The sequence below is a fragment of the Bufo gargarizans genome, chromosome 6 (genome assembly GCF_014858855.1).
Source record: "Bufo gargarizans isolate SCDJY-AF-19 chromosome 6, ASM1485885v1, whole genome shotgun sequence".
NCBI lineage: Eukaryota > Metazoa > Chordata > Amphibia > Anura > Bufonidae > Bufo > Bufo gargarizans.
This window is the reverse complement of record NC_058085.1, coordinates 40,709,157-40,731,259: the sequence shown is the minus strand read 5'-3', so window position 1 is coordinate 40,731,259 and position 22,103 is coordinate 40,709,157. Positions and strand designations below refer to the sequence as shown.

Here is a 22,103-nt window from a genome sequence, read left to right as displayed (position 1 = left end):
GCTTGTACTCGCGCATCTTACGATCACGCTCCAGTGAGGGAATTAAGGACGGTAGGTTGTCCTTGTAACGGGGATCCAGCAGCGTGGCCACCCAGTAATTAGCACAAGTTAGAATCTGGGCAACTCGGCAGTCGTTGAAGAGACACTGCAGCATATAATCGCTAATGTGTGCCAGGCTGCCCAGAGGCAACGAAAAGCTGTCCTCTGTATCCCCCCAGCCATGCACCAGTGATGGCCATGAGCTGGTCTGGGTGCCACCCTGCTGTGAACAAGGTTCCTCCTCCTCCTGCTCCATCTCGTCATCCTCCAGAACTGTGCCCTGTCTGGACAATAGTGTACCTGGCGTTTGTGGGTGCAGGAACCCACCCTCGGAGCCACTTGTGAATGACTGGCCGGAAACCCTACGAAATGATCGCTCTTTCTCCTCCTCCTGTGCCACATCCTCTTCCATCATCACCAGCAGCGTTTTTTCAAGGAGGCATAGAAGTGGGATAGTAACGCTGAGAACGGCGTTATCGGCACTGGCCATGTTGGTGGAGTACTCGAAACAGCGCAACAAGGAACACAGGTCTCGCATGGAGGCCCAGTCATTGGTGGTGAAGTGGTGCTGTTCCGCAGAGCGACTCACCCATGCGTGCTGCAGCTGAAACTCCACTATGGCCTGCTGCTGCTCGCACAGTCTGTCCACCTTGTGGGCACATCGCATGTGAGCAGCGGAAGGCCGAAGTTACGCTGCAGCGCTGACAGGTGAGCAGCAGCAGGGTGAGAACACCAAAAGCGCGCACAGACGGCCCGCACTTTATGCAACAGCTCTGACATATCAGGGTCATTTTTGAGGGAACTCTGCACCACCAAAATCGGCACATGCGCCAGGCAAGGGATGTGCGTCAAACTGGCTAGTCCCAGAGCTGCTACGAGATTTCGCCCATTATCGCACACCACTAGGCCCCGGCTTGAGGCTCACTGGCACCAACCACTCATCGGTCTGTTGTTCAGGGCACGTCAACAGCTCCTGCGCGGTGTGGGGTTTGTCCCCCAAACAGATATGTTTTAAAACTGCCTGCTGTCGTTTACCCCTGGCTGTGCTGAAGTCGGTGGTGAAGGTGTTACGCTGACCGGATGATGAGGCGGAGCAGTAGCAGTAGGAGGAGGAAGCAACAGGAGGCAAACTGAAGCGCCCTGCAATCCTCGGTGGTGGAAGGACATGAGCCAAACTGCTATCCGCCTCAGGCCCAGCCACCACTGCATTTACCCAGTGTGCACTTATGGAGATATAACGTCCCTGACTATGCTTACTGGTCCACGTATCTGTAGTCAGGTGCACCTTGCCACAGATGGCGTTGCACAGTGCACCTGATTTTGTCCCCTACTTGGTGGTGCAGGGAAGGGATGGCTCGTCTGGAAAAGTAGTGGGGGCTGGGCACGACGTACTGTGGAATAATTTTGAAATGCTGGCATTCAGGGCCAGGGATCGCGGGTGGGTACGGGGGTACTTCCTCTTCCGCCCCAGTGTTTGGGAGATGGAGAGCTGAACGCTTCCGTGGGACATTGTGGAGATGCTTGGTGACCCAGGTGGCGGTGTTGCTGGCAGATCCTCTGTTTGCGGGGTGGCACTGTCACTCCAGAGGTGGATGAAGAGGCCACGATGCAGCAGAGGAGGAAGCAGGAGGAGCCAGAGACCTTTTTTGGTTTTTGTTGTGGCTACTCCACTGCAGCTCGTGCTTTGCACCTGGATGACTGGTCATGAAGGTTGTGCTCAGGTTGAGAACGTTCATGCCTCGCTTCAGGCTCTGATTACACAGCGTGCAAACCACTCGTGTCTTGTCGTCAGCACTTTGTCTGATGAACTGCCACGCCAGGGAACTCCTTGGAGCTGGCTTTGGTGTGCTCGGTCCCTTGCTGCAGTGGGCAGTAGCAGGCGTACTGTCTAGGGCAGGGGTAGGCAACCTTCGGCTCCCAGCTGTTGTGAAACTACAACTCCCAGTATGCATACTTGCTCTGCTCTTCTAAGAACTCTCATAGAAATGAATGGAGCATGCTGGGAATTGTAGTTTCACAACAGCTGGGAGCCGGAGGTTGCCTACCTCTGGTCTAGGGGATGGCCGCTCCGCTTTTGCACCCTGCTCCCTCTTCTGCTGTGCTGGTGGCCCTGTGCAACCACCGGCTCTTCCTCCGAACTACAAAGGTCACTCGCATGACCTTGATTCCATGTGGGGTTGAGGACCTCATCGTCCTCCACATCATCTTCCACCCAGTCTTCACCCCTGCCCTCCTGGTCAGTCTGCACACTTTCGAAAGCCCCTGCAGTTGGCAACGGTGTTTCGTCATCATCCGAGACGTGCTGCAATGGTCCTCCCATGTACTCATCCTGAAACATAAGTGGTTGGGCATCGGTCCCCAGCTATACAGCCATTACACAATACAGCTCAGCTACACAGCCATTACACAATACAGCCCAACTACTTACACATCACACACATACAGCTCAGCTATACAGCCATTACACAATACAGCCCTGCCCAACTACTCACACATCACACACATACAGCTCAGCTATACAGCCATTACACAATACAGCCCTGCCCAACTACTTACACATCACACACATACAGCTCAGCTATACAGCCATTACACAATACAGCCCTGCCCAGCTACTTACACATCACACACATACAGCTCAGCTACACAGCCAATACACACATACAGCTCATCCATATAAACTACATACACACTGGAATTACAAACTGCACAACAGAGTCCTGTCCTGCATACACAGAGCAGATAAACCTGACGCCTCCCACACATGATCACATGGTCATGACATCAGCACAGGTCCTTTACTTCCTCCTGCAGCACAGCTTGGAGCCTGACTCCTCCCACACGTGATCACATGGTCATTACATCATCACAGGTCTTTTACGTCCTCCTGCAGAACAGCTTGGAGCCTGACTCCTCCCACACGTGATCACATGGTCATGACATCATTACAGGTCCTTTACTTCCTCCTGCAGCACATCCTGGAGCCTGACTCCTCCCACACGTGATCACATGGTCATGCCATCATCACAGGTCCTTTACTTCCTCCTGCAGCACAGCCTGGAGCCTGACTCCTCCCACGGTCACATGGTTATAACATCATCACAGGTTCTTTACTTCCTCCTGCAGCACAGCCTGGTGCCTGACTCCTCCCACAGGTGATCACATGGTCCTTACATCATCACAGGTCCTTTGCTTACTCCTGCAGCACAGCCTGGAGCCTGACTCCTCCCTCACATGATCACATGGTCATGACATCATCACAGGTTCTTTGCTTCCTCCTGCAGCACAGCCTGGAGCCTGACTCCTGCACATGGTGGTAGAAATATTAACACTGGATGCTCCATGGTGAAGTATTGTCCGAGGAAGAGGAGGACACGCCCGGCCCAGGTAAGAGGAACACTCACCAGCTCCACACTAGTCTCGATACCACGCTAAAAAGAAACCACCAAAAAAGCCGTGCACATTTCGCATTTTATTGACCGTCCGGCCCATAATCGAACAGTCCTATACTATTTTTTAGGGGGACAAGGTGACCCAAAAAAATGGCGAATCGTGCGGTTTTTATTTTTCTGTTACGGCATTCACCACCCTGTGTGCGTGCGCTGTGTGTGTCACCAGTTGTGCACTGGGCATGCGCTCCACACGCACCCAGCGCTCCATAACTGTTTAACCCCTTCCATACTGTGGTCCTTAGGGACCGCTGTCTGGAAAGGGGCTAACCATCGCCCCACTGTGTGTGGCTGACCCTGGCCACCAATGAGAACAGAGAGGAGTAGAAGGGAGGGGCCACCAATGAATATAGTTAACCACTTGCCGCACACGTAATGCCGATAGGCGTCCGGGCGGCGGCACTCTCAGGCTCAGCAATGCCTATTGGCGTCATATCGTGAGACCCGAGATTTTGTGTGAACCCGCGCGTGTTCACAGCAACGTTCAGCTGAGACGTTAAACTACAGCCTGTCAGCGCTGATCATTCGCTGGCAGGCTGTAGATGCGAATTTTTTAACATTAGAAAGGTATATTAGACGCTGTTTTGATAACCGCGTCTGACATACCTGCTACCTGCTCCTCTGGTGGTCCCTTTTGCTTGGATCGACCACCAGAGGACACAGGTAGCTGTGTAAGTAGCACCAAACACCACTACAATACCCCCCCTGTCACTTATTAACCCCTGATTACCCCATATAGACTCCCTGATCACCCCCTTGTCATTGATCACCCCCCTGTAAGGCTCCATTCAGACGTCCGTATGTGCTTTACAGACACCGGCAATGTGCTTTCTGCATTTTGCGGATCCGCACATTGCCAGAACTATATAGAAAATGCCTTTTCTTGTACGCAATTGCGGACAAGAATAGAACATGTTCTATATTTTTGCGTAACGGAAGTGCGGACCCAGAAGTGCAGATCCGCAATTCCGGATCCGAGCGGGACAAAGTCTGTCCCCATAGAAATGAATGGGTCCGCAATTCCGTTCTGCAAAATGCGGAACAGAATTGCGGACGTGTGAATGGGGCATAAGGGTCCCTTATCACCGCCAGTTAGTTAGCTACTTGTTAGGTAGTTAGCGCCCAGCCCACCGCAGTCGCTGATTAGCGTCATCGCTGTCGCTAATCAGCACTAGTACTATATAGTATCTGTAAGTGATCAATACTGATCGCAATCAGATCTATATCAGTACATTAGGGTCACCTTAGGCTCTACAAAAAACGCAGTGCTCGCCCCATCAGGCCTGATCTTGTGCGCACACTTGCGTTCAGTCCGCCCCACCGCAGTGACAGAAATTATTTTTTTTCTGATCACTGCAAAAACACAGTAAAATGCACCGGGCGGCAGTGATCGGAACAACACATGACGTACCAGCACGTCATGTGTCCTAAAGAGATTAATAAAGCTTTTCGGGAATGTGAAAGAATTGCAAAGTATTTTTCATGTGTGTCCAATCAGCCTTTTCGACATCCGTACCTAGAAGTACCATTACCAGTTCATTCTCTCTTTGCACCAGCTTACAAATCCAACTTGTTCCATATGTATCAGCTGTGGGAGGAGAGGTTGTAACCTAGTGGCCAACATCTTAGCCAGCAGTTTCAAATCATTATCAAGTAGAGAAATTGGCCGAGCAGGAAGATGGGTCTTTGCCCTCCTTGGGTATGATAGTGTTTTGCGCTGTCAACATCTGTGGATGCAGGGGTTTTGCCTCCCAGATTTAAATTACATATACAAAGTAGTTCTGGTAGAAGTATGTTTTGGAAGGATTTATAATTAAATTGTAGACAGTCCATCTGGGCCTGGGCTTTTATGGAGAGGTGAAGTTTTCTTGTGAACCACCTGTGTCATATCCAAAACAAACCTCCGTAAACAAGAAATTAAAGAATTCTTAACGAGCAGCTCAACAGAAGTCATATATGCCCTAGAATGCCCATGTCAAAAACTATATATCGGCCGCACCAAAAGAACACTCCAAAAAAGTGTATCTGAACACATTGCAAACATAAGAAAAGGTTACGACAAACACACAGTATCAAATCACTTCAGAATTACTCATAACAAAGACCCTAGTTGATTAAACTATACGGCACTTGAAAAGGTAAAGAAAGATTGGAGGGGGGGGGGGCAATTTTATACATAAAATGTCGAGAATAAAGTCCAGGAGGTTCTTCGAATTCAACTCTGTCCTGCCAAATGGACTGAACGCAGAGATGGAGATCTTTGGTTTCCTTTGATTGGGGGGGTTGCCGCTCCTCGATGAGTAACCGGTAGGGTCATTATAGTCCTTCAGGTTGCCCCTTGGCGAGCAGCCGCCCCTCACTATCCCACTACCCATAAACAGAAAGGCCTATTACTTCACTAACAAGAATTCAGAAACTATATCTACCATAGATATAAAGACAAAGACCAATACCATAAGAATTACACATGACAAAGATACACAAGACAAAGAGAATCCGACATCAACTGGGCCCTCAATTTCTAAATGGGATGACTCTGCCATCACACCCATACTACTACATCATATTCATGGCGTCCCATATGCCCTCAATTTAGGGCCCATATGCCCTCAATCATGGGGTCCCATATGTTATGAACCTATCTAGGCTCTCTCCCTTTTTCGCTGTGTTTTGTGTTGTCCTTCCTTTTTGGAATATACAGGGATGACAAACCCGGACATTCACTGTGTCTTTCATACTACCGACCAGTGTTATAATGGAAACACCATGACTAACCAGCAATACTACAGTGAAAACATATAAAGATAGATATCTACATTAAATATATAAACAAGCCCCAAACCGACATAAAATAATCAACCAAGTCCGTACTTACAATAACAACCAGTCCTCTACATTACAAATGCTATCAACCAGCGAACACTTACACAGCAATTACTTCTTTACACTATAGAAACCCATAATGCTAAATTTGTCTATCGGACGTATAACTAATCAAATATGTCACTATTTTCTTACACTGCAAAATAAGGTACAAACCGGATTTCAAGTAAATTTGAGCATAACGAAGAGCTGGAAGACCAATTGACACTAATTAGATCAATTGGCAACATAATTGGGTATAGAAAGAGCTTCTCAGAGGGTAGTGTCTGTCAGAAGCCAAGATGGGTAGAGGATCACCAATTCCCACAATGTTGTGCAGAAAGATAGTGGAGCAATATCAGAAAGGTGTTACCCAGCGAAAAATTGCAAAGACTTTGCATCTATCATCATCAACTGTGCATAACACCATCCGAAGATTCAGAGAATCTGGAACAATCTCTGTGCGTAAGGGTCAAGGCCGTAAAAGCATACTGGATGCCCGTGATCTCCAGGCCCTTAAACGACACTGCACCACAAACAGGAATGCTACTGTAAAGGAAATCACAGAATGGGCTCAGGAATACTTCCAGAAACCATTGTCAGTAAACACAATCCACCGTGCCATCCGCCGTTGCCAGCTGAAACTCTACAGTGCAAAGAAGAAGCCATTTCTAAGCAAGATCAGGCGTTTTCACTGGGCCAGGGATCATTTAAAATGGAGTGTGGCAAAATGGAAGACAGTTCGGTGGTCAGACGAGTCACGATTCAAAGTTCTTTTTGGAAATCTGGGACACCATGTCATCCGGACCAAAGAGGACAAGGACAACCGAAGTTGTTATCAACGCTCAGTTCAGAAGTCTGCATCTCTGATGGTATGGAGTTGCATGAGTGCGTGTGGCATGGGCAGCGTGCATGTCTGGAAAGGCACCATCAATGCAGAAAAATATATTCAGGTTCTAGAACAACATATGCTCCCATCCAGACGTCATCTCTTTCAGGGAAGACCCTGCATTTTTCAACAGGATAATGCTAGACCACATTCTGCATCAATCACAACATCATGGCTGCGTAGAAGGATCCGGGTACTGAAATGGCCAGTCTGCAGTCCAGATCTTTCACATTTGGCGCATCATAAAGAGGAAGGTGCAACAAAGAAGGCCCAAGACGATTGAACAGTTAGAGGCCTGTATTAGACAAGAATGGGAGAGCATTCCTATTTCTAAACTTGAGAAACTGGTCTCCTCGGTCACCAGACGTCTGTTGAGTGTTGTAAGAAGAAGGGGAGTTGCCACACAGTGGTGAAAATGGCCTTGTCCCAACTTTTTGGGGATTTGTTGACCCCATGAAATTCTGATTCAACATATTTTTTCCCTTTTAAAATGGTACATTTTCTCCGTTTAAACTTTTTGTTCCGTGATTTATGTTCTTTTCTGAATAAAATATTAGAAGTTGGCACCTCCACATCATTGCATTCAGTTTTTATTCACGATTTGTATAGTGTCCCAACTTTTTTGGAATCCGGTTTGTACAACTGGACAACGTAGTTGGCGACAATGTGGCTGCACTTCATTTGGGGGAAATAACACATGTTCCCTGCATGGCACACATCATAAATTTAGTGGTGCATACATTTTTGAAAAAGCAACGTGGCTTGCAGATGGTGTTGGTCATGTCCAAAATCGTCTGCCTTTGTACCATTGGAATTCCACCTTACATACACTGAAGCGTTGCTATGAGCAGCGTAAAGAGATTAATGATTTACATGATGCATGAGACCACCACAGCAGAGCATGTTATTTTGAGCGCAGGCAGTGGTAGCTCATCGGGGCCTTGTGTAGCATACTCAACCCCTTCGAAGAGGCCACCAGAGTAGGGACAAGCATTAACATGGCATCATCCTGATATTTATATTTGTACTAATACTCTTGCTGATGCAACAAGGACCATAGGAAGAACAACAATCTCCACAGCTTGCTGGGGATCCTGTAACTAATAGGAACCTGGATGGACGAAGTCACATAAAGGAAGAAGTGGAGGAGGAGAAGTTTGTGGTACAAGGAGACATGGACTTTTCCCAGGCACAGCTAAGGAAGGAGGTTGGTGCTCGGTATGACAGATATGCTGCTGATGATGATGATGATGACGACGATGACATTGACCATGACCAACCATTACAGTGGGGTTATACAAAAAAGTCTCACCACTGAACATCAGATATTTGCCTGCTGCTGGGAAGAGCGTGATGTGCTCGGTTTTACTTTTTTAACTTTATTTATAGTACAGGAGCTTCACTGATGTAAAGGGGACACTAAGGGACAGCACTACTGCAGGGGGCATAACTAGTTTGTGGGCACTTAGGGGGCATAACTACTGTTTGGAGACCTCAAGAGGACATTCTACTGAGTGGGGGCACTTAGGGAGCATCAGTACTGTGAAGAGGGCACTAAAGGGGAATTCCACTGTGAAAGGGACACTGAGGGGAGATAACTATTGTGAGGGGTACGAAGAGGGGAATCGTGGCCTCTTGTCCAGAGCTAGGAAATGTTTTATTTATATATCTTTTAAATCACTGATTGGGTGGGGGTTGCAAGGAAATTGCTCAAGGTGGGAGCCAGCATTTTCTAGTTATGCTCCTCTGTCTATTAGATTGTGGTCTGTTTGGCCATCACTGTTTTAGTCATTTAATACTTGAATTTTGTGCCATGCCTAGTCATTTCTGTGGATTTTTTTTTATTGGAAAAGTTATCAAACTTCAATACAATTTTAATGTTATTTATCAATAATAAAATGTGTTTTATTCTTGCCAGATGACTGTACAAGGAACTTAGAGAAACATTTGGTATCTTCAGATTTTGAAGTAGATGATTGTGGTATCACACGAGATACATTTGAAGAGCATGCCAATATGCAAGATAAACCCTCATCCAATCACAGCAACAATGCATCATTTGATTCTTTTAAACAGGTCGGATCTTCTGATTCATCACAGAATGTAACACCGAATAACGGTAACAGAAGAGGTGCTAAACATCAAACGGCTCACGTAAGAGGGAAGCCAGTTTCAGGTTCAGAATGTGGAAAATGTTTTCACAATAAATCAGGTCTTGTTATACATCAGAGAAATCGCACAGGAGAGAAGCCATTTTCAAGTTCAGAATGTGAGAAATGTTTTAAGCAGAAACCACATCTTGTTGACCATCAGAGAAATCACACAGGGGAGAAGCCATTTTCATGTTCAGAATGTGGGAAATGTTTTAAGACGAAATCAGAACTTGTTATACATCAGAGAAATCACACAGGAGAGAAGCCATTTTCATGTTCAGAATGTGGGAAATGTTTTAAGACGAAATCAGAACTTGTTATACATCAGAGAAGTCACACAGGAGAGAAGCCATTTTCATGTTCAGAATGTGGGAAATGTTTTAATACGAAATCACATCTTGTTGACCATCAGAGAAATCACACAGGGGAGAAGCCATTTTCATGTTCAGAATGTGGGAAATGTTTTAAGACGAAATCAGAACTTGTTATACATCAGAGAAATCACACAGGAGAGAAGCCATTTTCATGTTCAGAATGTGGGAAATGTTTTAAGACGAAATCAGAACTTGTTATACATCAGAGAAGTCACACAGGAGAGAAGCCATTTTCATGTTCAGAATGTCGGAAATGTTTTAAGAAGAAATCACATCTTGTTGACCATCAGAGAAATCACACAGGGGAGAAGCCATTTTCATGTTCAGAATGTGGGAAATGTTTTAAGACGAAATCAGAACTTGTTATACATCAGAGAAATCACACAGGAGAGAAGCCATTTTCATGTTCAGAATGTGGGAAATGTTTTAAGACGAAATCAAAATTTGTTATACATCAGAGAAATCACACAGGAGGGAAGCCATTTTCATGTTCAGAATGTGGGAAATGTTTTAAGACGAAATCAAAATTTGTTATACATCAGAGAAATCACACAGGAGAGAAGCCATTTTCATGTTCAGAATGTGGGAAATGTTTTAAGACAAAATCAGAACTTGTTATACATCAGAGAAATCACACAGGAGAGAAGCCATTTTCATGTTCAGAATGTGGGAAATGTTTAAAGCAGAAACCACATCTTGTTGACCATCAGAGAAATCACACAGGGGAGAAGCCATTTTCATGTTCAGAATGTGGGAAATGTTTTCAGAATAAATCAGGTCTTGTTATACATCAGAGAGTTCACACAGGAGAGAAGCCATTTTCATGTTCAAAATGTGGAAAATGTTTTTACTGTAAATCAACTCTTGTTAAACATCAAAAAACCCACATATAAGTGAAACCATCTTCATGCTTAGCCCATTAGTGACCTCCCTTATGTGTTTTTATGGTGGTTATTAACCTGGCTTTATTCCATTAGATACTCAATTTTACAGGGAGATAAAACAGCACCTTGCTTTCAGTTGCCATAGTTAGCCGAGGGCTTGGAGCAATGATTGGGACCGCTGTGAGAGCTCCCCAAACAAACATGGTCTCCTGTATTGAATGAATATTGGTAATCAAAGGACAGATCCAGTTAAAAGTGAAACTAAATTTATTTATTTTTATATATCTCCTCTAACCACAAATGTTTGGTGAGAGATAATTTAAGAAAAATAACCTTAGTTTCCCACGCTGCCTGTGATCGGTATGGGGACCCTCCATTGCTGTAAAACTGCAAATACAGGGGCCTGTATGTGAAAGTGCAAAAGATAGAGCTGGATTCCCACAAGAGCTGGTGTCCAGACATGTGGAAAAAGAGGCGACAATCACACTTGTAAATGTCCAGTTATTTGCAGTCAAGTGGAATGACAGATAGGATGTAACATAGTTTATAAGGCTGAAAAAAGACATTTGTCCATCCAGTTCGGCCTGTTATCCTGCAAGTTGATCCAGAGGAAGGCAATAAAACCCCTGTGAGGTAGAAGCTAATTTTCCCTACTTTAGGGGGAAAAAATTCCTTCCCGACTCCAATCAGGCAATCAGAATAACTCCCTGGATCAACGACCCCTCTCTAGTAGCTATAGACTGTAATATTACACTCCAGAAACACATCCAGGCCCCTCTTGAACTCTCTTAGTGAACTCGCAATCACCACCTCGTCAGGCAGAGAGTTCCATAGTCTCACTGCTCTTACCCTAAAGAATCCTTCTCTATGTTTGTGTGCAAACCTTCTTTCCTCCAGACGCAGAGGATGTCCTCTCGTCACAGTCACAGTCCTGGGGATAAATAGATGATGGGATAGATCTCTGTACTGACCCCTGATATATTTATACATAGTAATTAGATCTCCCCTCAGTCGTCTTTTTTCTAAAGTGAATAACCCTAATTTTGATAATCTTTTAGGGTACTGTAGTCCACCCATTCCAGTTATTACTTTAGTTGCCCTCTGCTGAACCCTCTTCAGCTCTGCTATGTCTGCCTTGTTCACAGGAGACCAGAACTGTACACAGTACTCCATGTGTGTTCTGACTTGTAAAGTGGTAGTGACTTGTAAAGTGGCAGGACTCTGTTCTCATCAGGGGCATCTATTCCCCCTTTTGATGCAACCCATTATCTTATTGGCCTTGGCAGCAGCTGCCTGACACTGGTTTCTACAGCTTAGGCTACTTTCACACTGGCTTTTCTGGGTTCGCTTGTGAGATCCATTTTAGTGCTCTCACAAGCGGCCCAAAATGGATCAGTTCAGCCCCAATGCATTCTGAATGGATAAGGATCCGTTCAGAATGCATCAATTTGGCTGCCTTTGACCTCCGTTGTGTGTTTTAGACGATCACTAAAACGCAGCTTGCAGCGTTTTTGTGACCGTCTGAATATGCAGAGCCTAACTGATCCGTCTAGACTTACAATGTAAGTCAATAGGGACGGATCCGTTTTTCACTGACATAATATGGTGCAATTGAAAACTGATCCATCCCCTATTGACTATCAATGTAAGTCAAGAAGGATCCGTTTTAACTTAGACTTTTTTTTATGAATAATGCAAACGGATCTGTTATTAACGGATACAAATGTTTGCATTATTCGTTCGGATCCATCTGTGCAGATACAAGACGGATCCGCACAGAACGCGAGTGTGAAAGTAGCCTAAGTTTGCTGTTCACTAAAATTCCTAGGTCCATTTAGTATCTACTGGTGACTTGCATTATTCCTTCCTATGTGCATAACCTTACATTTGTTAGTCTTAAACCTCATCTGCCACTTCTCTGCCCAAGTCTCCAATCTGTCTAGGTCCCTCTGTAGTAGTATACTTTCCTCTTCCATGTTAATTACTTTACACAGTTTAGTGTCATCTGCAAAAAATTATATTTTACTGCAAGCCTTCTACAATATCATTAATAAATATATTGATGAGAATAGGGCCCAATGCTGACCCCTGAGGTACCCCACTAGTGACAGTGACCCAATCTGAGTGTGTACCATTAATAACCACCCTCTGTTTTCTATTACTGAGCCAGTTACCCACATGCAGACATTTTCTCCCAGTCCAAGCATTCTCATTTTATATACCAACCTTTTATGTGGTACGGTGTCAAATGCTTTGGAGAAGTCCAGATATACGACATCCATTGATTTGCCGCTGTCAAGTCTAGAACTTGCCTCCTCATAGAAACTGATTAAATTAGTTTGATATGACCAATCCCTCATGAAGCCATGCTGATATGGCATTATTTGCTTATTTTCTTTGAGGTACTCCAAGATAGCATCTCTTAGAAAACCTTCAAACTGTTTACCCACGACATTTGTTTCTGGGCTCTGTTTTTGGACCATTTTTGAATATTAGCACCACCTTTGCTTTGTGTCCATCCTGTGGAACACTTCCTGTCAATATAGAGTCCTTAAATATCAGAAATAAGGGTCTGGCTATGATATTACTTAATTCTCTTGGGATACGTTAGTGTTTACCATCTGGTCCCAGCAATTTGTCTATTTTATATTTTTTTTTTTAAGACGCCGCTGTACTTCTTTGTGTCAGACAGGGCACTTTTAATGGGGAATTTACTTTTTTGCATTTCATCTGACAGTTTATTTTCTTCAGTTCTCTGCAACTCCCCCCTTATTACTCTGTAGAGAGCTGAAACCTTCAGATTTATACTTTTGACCATTTATATAATTGGACAATTTTGGGGTTAGTTTTGCTCTCTTTGGCAATGAATCTCTCTGTCTCGAGTTTTGCTGCTTTTATTTGTCTTTTACATATTCAATATTTTTCCTTCCTTCCTCGCTACCCTCCTGTTTTAGTTATTTAAATGCTTTCTTTTTGTCATTTATTGCTTTCTTTACATTTATATTTATCCACATTGCTTTTTTATTGTTCCTTTAACCTTTTATTCCCATAAGGTATGTACCTCTCACAATTAGATTTTAGGATAGTTTTAAAAATATCCCATTTTGTGGCTGTATTTTTATTTTTGAGGACTTTGTCCTAGTTAGTTAGGCCTATGGCCTCTCTTAGTTTCTAAATTTAGCTTTTTTGAAGTTTGCTTTTTTTGTTGCTCCCTGAAGAAACACTTTTTTGAATGACAATTGGAAGGTTATTACTTTATGGTCACTATTTCCCAGGTGTCTTCCAGGTGGCCGTCCTTTTAGTTGGGGTGTGAACCAGTTGGGTAAGGCAATTGTCTTTGGTTATTGCCTAGAACGTGTTTCCTTTATGAGATGTACAGCTTTCAGTTTCCCAGTCGATATCTGGGTAGTTTAAGTCCCCTATAATAACGACCTCATTATGATTTGCCGCCTCTATTTCATTTAGTAGTGGATTTTTGGTGGACTCTGGTATTTTAGGTGGCTTATAATAAACTCGTTTTAGTATCTTATTATTGTTTTTTTTTTTTCTCCATGCATTTCTCCCCACAGTGACTCTACACCAGGGGTGCACAACGTTTCCTGGTTGGGGGCCACATTGCCAGACTGAACCAATGACGAGGGCCGCAATTAAAATTTAAAGGTGTATTAACAACTGAAATATTGTACTTATGGCATATTGAACACACATTATATACCATTAATGTCTAGTTACACTTCTAGGACTCCCACCTAATAGGAGAAATACATGGAAAAATACATGTGAGCAGCCACAAGACATAGGCATACATGTCTGTTACCAGATGGTTGGGGGCCGCACAGAATGGTATCAAGGGCCGCATGTGGCCCCCGGGCCGCAGGTTGTGCACCCCTGCTCTACACGTTCATAACCCTCACTTATATCTTCTTGGACTGTGGGCTTTAGACAGGACATTACATACAGGCAGACCACTCTCCGGTTTTTGCCATCCTTTCTACAGACTGTAGCCCTGTACGTTAACCGCCTAGTCATAGCTGTTATTCCCACTATATCATAGTCCTCCTCACACATCACTAATTCCAGTTCGCCAGTTTTTTTTTGCCAGGCTTCTGGCATTAGTATAAATACAATTAAGATGTTTATGTATATTTTTTACCCTATACCTTTCCTTATGCACTGTTCTACTCCCTCCTTCCATTCTTCCCCCAGTTCTATTACCTTGCCCCAGGTCTCTACCTGTACTATCTTCCCCTCCTATAACTTAATTGCCCCCCCCCCCCAGTCCCTAGTTTAAACACTCCTCCAACCTTCTAACCATCTTCTGCCCTTTCCCCATTGAGGTGCAGCCCATCCCTACGATAGAGCTTGTAGCCGACAGAGAAGTCTGCCTAGTTCTCCATGAACCAAAACCCCCTCCTTTTTACACCAGTTCTTGAGCCAGTTGTTAACCTCCCTAATCTCCCGCTGCTTTTCTTGTGTGGCTCGGGGTACAGGTAGTATTTTGGAAAACACTGTGTTTGAGGTCCTTTCCCTTAGCTTGTGACCTAAATCCCTAAAATCATTTTTAAGGACACTCCACCTACCTCTAACTGAGCATGGGACAGCACAGGGGTAGTAATAGAGAGAGGGGCCACCACTGATAAGAGTAAGCCTGTCTGCGTGACATATCCTAAATCTATGGGAGTAAGGCATCTTTCAACCATACCCGGTGAAGCACAAAACCAGGGCCTGATATAAAAGGATAACCATCTTCCTATTTCAGCCCTGATCTGTTCTACTTCTATAAGTATTTGTAACATTAAAATAACTGTCAGCTCTGGTCTTACTGGGCACATTTCATCAGTAACGTGCAAGTTCTGCCAAAAAGTGACCCAGGCTAGGATTGCCTAATTACATAGAAGCCATTACTTGTCTTCCTAGAGAAATATCTTCTTAATCTGCACACCCTGACCAAAATGTACCTGTAGATAAATCCAACAAGTAGTGACCCCGCCGCCCCTGTATTTGTAGCAGTCATATGGTTCACTTATCTCGCATGAATTTACCAGTGGGGAAATCCTTGGTTATTTTTTATTATATGTCCCACCAGCTCTGGATTGTTTAGTTTTATAATTGAAGATGACATGATATAAAATATATTCATTGGATATGTTGCATTTGTGACCAATTTGAGTTAAGACTTTGTGTGGTAACCCTGCTACATCTGTACTTCTAGAAGTAATGAAAATAACTTGGATGGGGAGGGGTGGTAGTGATTCTTTACTGTTCTTATGGATGATTTTGGACGCTGCCCCTTAATATATTCTGTCGGTGATTGCTTGTTTTGTGCACATAGTGGTTTCTACCTTGCCAGCTAGGGCCGTTATGCCGCACAAGCTTCACTTGCCACATGTGGATGCCCCAGTTACAAAGAAAATTGCAAAATAAACAAAACTGCGTAAATGTCCAACCTGCCAAAATATATTTTAAAAGTATCAAAATATTAATTAAAATATAAGTTAGAATGAAATAGAAAAACAGTCCACACCTGCTAAAACCGTCAGCATGGTCGTCCGTTTTACATGAAACAAAAAAAAACTATTAAAATAACCAAAACAGGGAACCAATTTTAACCATTTATTGTGGTGTCAATTAGCATATTTAAAGTATAATCAGCTGGAATTTGAGATAAAACAATCCCCCCCCCCCCCCCAAATAAAACTAAAAAAAGATTTTAAAAAATCTCTAAAAACATATTAATAAAGAACCCCTATGTGACATGTAAAAACAATAGCAAAAATTTGGTGGGTTGCACAAGAAGTAAAAATGATGTTTGAGCCATTAAACCACCCATGCTCTAAATGACAATAATGCCTATGTTATTAAAGGGGTTTTCCAGTAATGTGATCTCGGTGGCCTGTTGTCAGGATAGGCCAGAGGGTAGGCAACCTCTGGCACTCCAGCTGTTGTGAAACTACAACTCCCAGCATGCATACTTGTTTTTCTCTTCTAAGAACTGAATGGAGCATGCTGGGAATTGTAGTTTCACAACAGCTGGAGTGCTGAAGGTTGCTGAACTCTGGGATAGGCCATAAGTATCAGATTGGTGTGGGTTCCAGGTGTCATACCCCCCAACCAATCAGCTGGTCTACAGTAGCTCTGGCACCAGAACTCCACAGATCCATCCATTGGTCACCACCTCTGTCTAATGCACAATCTCTTTAGTTGAAGCAGCTCCGACATAACCGGATTCATCCACTACGCCACGTTGGAAAAGTTTTTTTAATTCATATCATTTTAAGGGATAACAAAGTGATTTTTGTAAAGACTCTTGACTTGGGTAATAAAGCACAACTGCAGAGAACATCTGGGTCAACAGTATTTAGAGCATCCTGCCTCATCACCCTGTCATAGTCTATAGAAAAATCCTGTTATATGTTCTATGCAAAGTATCGACTAACCTGTCTAGCTATAGCAATTATTATATAGCTTACCTCTTTATTGCTTACATAAGGAACCTTATATAAAGCTTGGACAGCGGCTTAGCAGAGCTTGACAACATTTGTATTGTGTGTTATTTGGTTGTCTCACTGCCAGCAGGAAATAAAGATTGCCTACCTTTTGATTCAGGTGACTTTGTGCCTCAATTTATAGATATTTAACATAAAACTAAGCAGATGGGAATATATTTCTGATAAATATTAAAAAAAATAATATATATATATATATATATATATATATATACACACAGTACAGACCAAAAGTTTGGACACACCTTCTCATTCAAAGAGTTTTCTTTTTTTTTCATGACTATGAAAATGGTAGATTCACACTGAAGGCATCAAAACTATGAATTAACACATGTGGAATTATATACATAACAAAAAAGTGTGAAACAACTGAAAATATGTCATATTCTAGGTTCTTCAAAGTAGCCACCTTTTGCTTTGATTACTGCTTTGCACACTCTTGGCATTCTCCTTGTTGAGCTTCAAGAGGTAGTCACCTGAAATGGTTTTCTGGGGCGTGGTTTTGCCGTGCCACAGATGTAGCAGACATTCCTCCCTGTGGGATTTTGGCAATGACATACTCCACAGATCCACCCCTCTGGAGACTGAGGGGGCTGATAATATGGTGGTGGTCGTGCCTGCTGAAGCATGGCTGAGTCTTCCGACTACATTTTAGGGACTGTGGTGGCGGCATGTAAAGGTAATCATTTGTCTTTTTTACTAAAATGGCTGCTGCATGTGTGAGGACATGGTGGAAGGAACTCTGGGAAGGCGGGATGACCCATAATGCCATGCATGCAGCCAATCAGCAGCCAGCCAGCCCTGTGATGTCACAGTCCTATAAATATCCTCAGCCATCTTTGATTCTGACATTTTCCAGCGTACTTAGTGCAGGGCAGTGGCGGATCCAGAGCCTGGTCTCGGGAGGGGCACTTTAAGATTATTTTCTGTCCGCCGCCACAAAACAATGGTGCTTATAGAACAGACTACACAGTGTAGGCTATATGTGTATGACAATCATATTTCACATGAACACTCACAGTTACTTGGCTTGGCCCTTCGGGATCTCGGACGCCACTTCCACACTTTGGCCGGGGGCTCGGCGGAGCTGATGTGTTTTATCCTAATGAGAAAGATTTCATAATAAGTATTTGGAGAAGGGTCAGAGGGATAGCAGAGCAGGGAGAGGATGGTGCTGCTACTAGGGGGCTCATACCATAGGGGAGTAATAAAGACCACCATAATGCCCCCCCCCCCACTAGAAATAATTCTCCTTATAATGTGACAGTGCAAAATATACCCCCTTGAAATGCCCCCAGTTGAGCTAATGTCCCCATAGTGCCCCCATAATGTGCCAGTATAAAATACCCCTATATAGTGCCCCTAGTAAATGACCCCATAGTCCTCCACACCCTCCTTCCTCCTAGTGCCCCCCATAATGTACCAGTATAAAATGCTCCAGTAGATGCCCTCAGTGTCCCCCATAATTTGCAAGTATAAAATACCCCTTCTTAGTGCCCCCCATAGATGATCCCCTAAGTACTCCTCTCCCCCCTTCCCCATAGTACCCTACCATAATGTGTCCCAGTATAAAATTGTACTGTACAGAGAGCCCATATAAAATACCCCTTTGTGGCCTCAGTAGATGCCCCTATAGTGCCCCCAATCATTTGCCAGTAATAATAGCCCCCCTGTGCCAGTAATAGCAGCCCCCCTGTGCCAGTAATAGCAGCCCCCAGTAATAAGAGCCCCCCCGGTGCCAGTAATAAGAGCCCCTCTGTGCCAGTAATAACAGCCCCCAGTAATAAGAGCCCCTCTGTGCCAGTAATAACAGCCCCCCAGTAATAACAGCCCCCAGTAATAAGAGCCCCTCTGTGCCAGTAATAACAGCCCCTCTGAGCCAGTAATAAGAGCCTCCAGTAATAACAGCCCCCAGTAATAAGAGCCCCCCTTTGCCAGTAATAACAGCCCCCCTTTGCCAGTAATAACAGCCCCCCCTTTGCCAGAAATAAGAGACCCCCCCCTTTGCCAGTAATAGCCCCCCCTTTGCCAGTAATAGCCCCCCCTTTGCCAGTAATAACCGCCCCCAGGTGCCAGTAAAAGTATTGTATATAATGAAGAAAGAAAAAAAACACACATACTTACCTCCATGTCAGCGATGCGATGCAGGCCTCTTGTCCCACTCCCACGCTGTATAGCTCAGGCGGCGCGATGACGTCATCGCGCCGCCCTCTGATAGGCTGCAGGCCTAGTGCCTGCAGCCTATCAGAGAAAGGGAAAGGGACACGCCTCTCCCTTCCCTGCCGCAGCACAGGCAGACATCTGTATCGCTGTTCTGAGGACAGCGATACAGATGACTGGAGATGAGCGCTTCCACAATGGAAGAGCTCATCTCCCTGTGCCCCGCTGCTGCCGCCGCCAGCAATTGCCCCGGCGCCACCCCCCCCCCCCCCTGGATCCGCCACTGGTGCAGGGAGAGACGTCAGCAGGCGCTAGAGACAGTGCTAGGAAAAACCTTATTGTGCTAAAAAAGCGATTTACAACTGCAGGGTAAGATTATTCAGGGTGTAGGGAAAGGATAGGGAGGAATCATTCCACAGCATTTATGTAGAACAGGGTTCAGTAGGGGAGCTTACATCCTGGGTAATAGGAACAATACTATCACACCTTGCTGCACTGACTGGGGATCCAAATAACCATTATACAGCTCTGTAATTCCAGCAAACTGTTCTTGTTATTGGGGTGCAAGTGCTGTTTGTTACAGCCATTAACAGGGATTGTTACAAGGAAATATTTCAACTGTATATTTTATTTGCCCTTACGCCGTGCAGTTATATGTTGAAATGCCTTTAGTGGCGTATATCAGTGGAAAATGAAAAGTATATTTGCCGTTCAGCGTTGCACTTATATGTTGAAAAAGCCTTGTGTAGTGTAAAAGTGGGAAAAAACTAGGGCCTAATTGCCGTTCAGCGGTACAGTTATATCTTCTAAAGCCCTTTTTGCCATGCATTAGTGGCAAAACAAAAAAAATATATACAGGTCCTTCTCAAAAAATTAGCATATTGTGATAAAGTTCATTATTTACCAACTGAAGTAGTTCAAGCCTTTTATTGTTTTAATATTGATGATTTTGGCATACAGCTCATGAAAACCCAAAATTCCTATCTAAAAAAATTAGCATATCATGAAAAGGTTCTCTAAACGAGCTATTAACCTAATCATCTGAATCAACTAATTAACTCTAAACACCTGCAAAAGATTCCTGAGGCTTTTAAAAACTCCCAGTCTGGTTCATTACTCCAAACCGCAATCATGGGTATGACTGCCGACCTGACTGCTGTCCAGAAGGCCATCATTGACACCCTCAAGCAAGAGGGTAAGACACAGAAAGACATGTCTGAAGGAATAGGCTGTTCCCAGAGTGCTGTATCAAGGCACCTCAGTGGGAAGTCTGTGGGAAGGAAAAAGTGTGGCAGAAAACGCTGCACAACGAGAAGAGGTGACCGGACCCTGAGGAAGATTGTGGAGAAGGACCGATTCCAGACCTTGGCGGACCTGCGGAAGCAGTGGACTGAGTCTGGAGTAGAAACATCCAGAGCCCCCGTGTACAGGCGTGTGCAGGAAATAGGCTACAGGTGCCGCATTCCCCAGAAACAGCGGCAGAAGCGCCTGACCTGGGCTACAGAGAAGCAGCACTGGACTGTTGCATGTCATTCGGAAATCAAGGTGCCAGAGTCTGGAGGAAGACTGGGAAGAGGGAAATGCCAAAATGCCTGAAGTCCAGTGTCAAGTACCCACAGTCAGTGATGGTCTGGGGTGCCATGTCAGCTGCTGGTGTTGGTCCACTGTGTTTTATCAAGGGCAGGGTCAATGCAGCTAGCTATCAGGAGATACAGGAGCACTTCATGCTTCCATCTGCTGAAAAGCTTTATGGAGATGAAGATGTCATTTTTCAGCACGACCTGGCACCTGCTCACAGTGCCAACACCACTGGTAAATGGTTTACTGACCATGGTATTACTGGGCTCAATTGGCCTGCCAACTCTCCTGACCTGAACCCCATAGAGAATCTGTGGGATATTGGGAAGAGAAAGTTGAGAGACGCAAGACCCAACACTCTGGATGAGCTTAAGGCCGCTATCGAAGCATCCTGGGCCTCCATAACACCTCAGCAGTGCCACGGCTGATTGCCTCCATGCCACGCCGCATTGAAGCCTCCTGGGCCTCCATAACACCTCAGCAGTGCCACAGGCTGATGGCCTCCATGCCACGCCACATTGAAGCATCCTGGGCCTCCATAACACCTCAGCAGTGCCACAGGCTGATTGCCTCCATGCCACGCCGCATTGAAGCCTCCTGGGCCTCCATAACACCTCAGCAGTGCCACAGGCTGATTGCCTCCATGCCACGCCGCATTGCAGCCTCCTGGGCCTCCATAACACCTCAGCAGGGCCACAGGCTGATAGCCTCCATGCCACGCCGCATTGAAGCCTCCTGGGCCTCCATAACACCTCAGCAGTGCCACAGGCTGATGGCCTCCATGCCACGCCGCATTGAAGCAGTCATTTCTACAAAAGGATTCCCGACCAAGTATTGAGTGCAGAACTGAACATAATTATTTGAAGGTTGACTTTTTTTTGTATTAACACTTTTCTCTTATTGGTCGGATGAAATATGCTAATTTTTTTAGATAGGAAATTTGGGTTTTCATGAGCTGTATGCCAAAATCATCAATATTAAAACAATAAAAGGCTTGAACTACTTCAGTTGTGTGTAATGAATCTAAAATATATGAAAGTCTAATGTTTATCAGTACATTACAGAAAATAATTAACTTTATCACAATATGCAAATTTTTGGGGAAGGACCTGTATATTTGCTGTTTTTTGGGGTGTTTTAATTTCCTTTTTATTTATTTATTTCATCTAACATGATGTCAGACCAAGAAGTGCAAGGCCCTGCACAGGG

The 22,103-nt window shown here is 44.6% G+C and overlaps 1 pseudogene; it reads left to right on the top strand.

Annotated features, from left to right (window-relative positions):
• LOC122939849 overlaps positions 1–11,270 on the top strand; it is a 149,516-nt pseudogene extending 138,246 nt beyond the window's left edge.
• Positions 11,271–22,103: the final 10,833 nt, after the last annotated feature.